This window comes from Arachis ipaensis, chromosome B03, assembly GCF_000816755.2.
Source record: "Arachis ipaensis cultivar K30076 chromosome B03, Araip1.1, whole genome shotgun sequence".
Classification (NCBI taxonomy): Eukaryota; Viridiplantae; Streptophyta; class Magnoliopsida; order Fabales; family Fabaceae; genus Arachis; species Arachis ipaensis.
The window spans coordinates 37,904,276-37,907,804 of record NC_029787.2 but is presented as its reverse complement, the minus strand read 5'-3'; positions in this window follow the sequence as shown (position 1 = coordinate 37,907,804).

Sequence of the window (3,529 nt, the reverse complement as noted above, 5' to 3'; positions counted from 1 at the left end):
TGTGACGCGTTGGTTGCTCTGTCGCCATCGTTTTCATCCTCCCGCCACTGTTGCCGCTATCATTGCTCCCATAATCGTTGACCTGTGTCTCTTCTCCCTCCTCCAGGTAGGTTGCCTTCATCACTCTTTCTATTCCATACCTGTTTTTACTTCATTTTAATTAAAAAATTCCTAACCCCTTTTCAAACTCTAACCCTAAATCCTAATTTATGGTGTATGTCTATGTTTCTGTTTTATTTTGTTTTTGTTCTATTTTTATTAAATTTTAGGATTTGTTTTTATTTTGTTCTTTTTTTTGTTTATTCTGATTTTGATTTTAGGATTTATTCTGGGTTCATTATTTTATTTTAATTTTAAAATTTGTGATTTCTTAATTTATTATTTTCTTTATGATTTTTATTCTGATTTGTTCTTAATTTTTTTCTGTTCTTGATTTTTGTTTTGATTTTTAGTTTGTTTTTTATTTTTGTTCAGAATGTTGTTGTGACCTGTGAGAGTTGCCTTTTGTAGATGTTGTCGAACTGGATGTGGTGGCTGGACAACATGACTAGATGAGATTACGACTCTGTGAGACCTCCCATTTGTCTCCAGTTCAAATAAGACCTCCTCTTTCTCCCTCTAATTTTGACTTCAATCCCCTCCTCCCTTTATTTTCTCTATCAAGTACTTTAATATTGTTCAGTGAATATGTTGTACACTTGTGTTATATTGTTTTCTTCTTTATTTTGTTCTTTGATTTATGAATGTAAGAATGATGATTCTGCTGAGCGCTAGATTATTAAAATTTAAAATGATTATTGAATCTTCTTTGCCAAATTGAACTAAATTAATTTAGTTGAATTTTATTCTTGTATATTCTGTTTTAGACTGATTAAATTTTGCTCTGCTATATGGAAAGCATAAAAAGTGATGTGAACTTCTATTTTGTTATACAATAACTTAGGGACATGAGAAATAAAGTTTGATATGAATGTGATTATCCAATTAGGTGTCCTATGATCAATAGGGTTGGCTTATGTGATTGAAATTGTTAGTGGTCTAATGATGATGCTTGATTATTTATTTTGATTGTTTTGATTTTAATATGTTTGTTATTGATGTTGTTGATTTTTTTTTTTTAAATTGTTTTGCCAAAGCAAGGCTTAAATCCTTAATCTTTGAATGTGATTGATTCCCTGCTAAATAAAAGTATATATTGACTTGCTGACAACTGTTATACATTTTGGTGACTCTCACCAAACGAGAACAGTGACCAAGAAGCTTGTATATATGAAAATTTGTTTAATTAGGTAATCCACAACAACCAAGAAACTTGTATATATGGTCTAAACGATTGAATTTTTGTTATTGTTGAATTTTTTTTGAACTAAATTGTTGTGACCTTGAGCTCAATTGTTAAATTTTTGATATTTTGAATTTTTTTTCTTAATTGCAATGTTAAAATTTTGCTATTGCATTAAATTTAATTGTTGAATTTTTGTTGTTATACATTCTTTTTAACAAAAATAGCATCAAGTGAACCTTCTTCAAGGACCCCTCCTCTCGCTCCTGATAATGAAGATGGTAATTTTTTATAATTTTTTTATTTTTTAATACATGAGGATTAACAATTTTTTTAAAAGATTTAAAATTTAAGTTTACTGTCGGATTTACCGGTGAATTTTAATCTAATTATTAATTAATCATATATTACCATTAGATTTACCAGGAGAAAAATTCGACGGTAATTAACGGCAGACGAAAAAATTCACCGGTAAATAATTACTAGCGAGGTTTATATTGTTGGATTTATTCCAACGGTAAACATGTTACCGGCAAAATTTTTTGGTAAATCTGCCGGTAAATTTGAGGTATTCAGCATTTTTCTGTAGTGAATCAAGAAGACTCTGTACGTTCACTGGGAGGCCAATGAGGGATTCATGCATCAGCGTCTCACAAACAGAGCTAATAGGGTATCGGCCAGGTCGTCCAAGTATACCGGCGGCTCAGTGACCTTCACAAAGACTAAGGCCATGCTTATATGTAGCTTTTCTAATTTTGTTATAAACTTAGTAGGCATCCTAACAGGCTATTTCAATGCAACACGTGTAGTCAAAGTCGTTGGATCGCGATGCGACCTTGGCGAAAATATTCAAGTACACCCACACTTTGAAGGAGAACAAAGAGAGATTTGTTGATCATTATGTAAGTAAACATCTGATCTTGTGATATAAAATTTTCAATTAACTGTACAGCTGTTGTCCTAATCATAATAACATGTGTTACACAAAAGTCCTACACGCAGAGACTGGAGGCCACAACTCAACAATCTCAGCAAAGTGGGAAAGATGCCAGTGACTCTGATGTTTCAGTCATCGGTCCCAATGCGGTTTGGCGCGAGACCGCCTCAGCGTCGTACAAGAACCGCATATACGGGTTGGAATCGTTCTTCACCAGCAGCCTCTGCTCCTCCACGTTTGTCTCTGCCCACCAATCGAACCGTCGATCCCAAGGAAGGCATTAATTTGTGGCTGCAGGTGTAGGAACTCACCCGGAACCTTCACGAACAGCCTCAGGAGCTGAACGAGACTCAAGAGAGCTATCAGAAAATCCTCACACGTGTGATGGACACGGACGAGCTCAGGCTAGAGTGGAGGGAGCTGGTGGAACGGCTTCAGCGGATGGAGCAGCAGATGGCAGTGTACCAAGCTCAGATGCGCGCCAGTGGCAGCGGCACTGCTAGTGGCACACAGACATCAACGCCTTATTCGCTGCCTCAGTAGGACCACGGGATTGACGACGACAACTACAAGATCTTTAGGGTTTAGGGCTTTGTTTTACCGTTTCATTGTATTTGATTTATTTGACTTTTAATTTATTTAAACATTTAATATTTAATAATATTACATAATTAATTTCTATTATTTATAATTTGACCACTAATTGTGTGAAAAATAAATTTAAATAAAAATTAAATTAAAAAAATTAAAATAAATTGCGTCACAATATTTTAAAAAAAATTGACATTATTGTCAGATTTATCGATGGCATAATCCGATGGTAATAGTGCGGGAAACTGTATATTGTGGCGCTAACGTTACCGTTAGAAAAATCTATCGGTAACCAAAAAATTTTTTAGGCAGGTAATTCGCCACAGAATTTAATGGTGATTATCGTCAGACGAAAAAATTCAACAGTAACTAATTACTGGCGAGATTTATACCATCGGATTACTTCTGATTATAAATTCGTTGGTAATTAACTTATCGTCGAATTTTATTTGTCTTTCTTACGATAATTTCAACGGTACTCAATATTTTTTTGTAGTGTTAGTTGACTAGCATTTAGACTAATTTGATTGATGGTTTAAAACCAAAAACCAGTTTGTTCAATTTAAAAATTAAGAAACTAATTTAATTATCATGTGAAAATTAAAAGACCAATTTAATTATAATGATTAAATGACAAATACCTCTACTTTTAATTTAGTGTACGGTTAATATGTGTTTTAAGAATATATTTTTAAAATATTATAAACAAAAATGTTTGC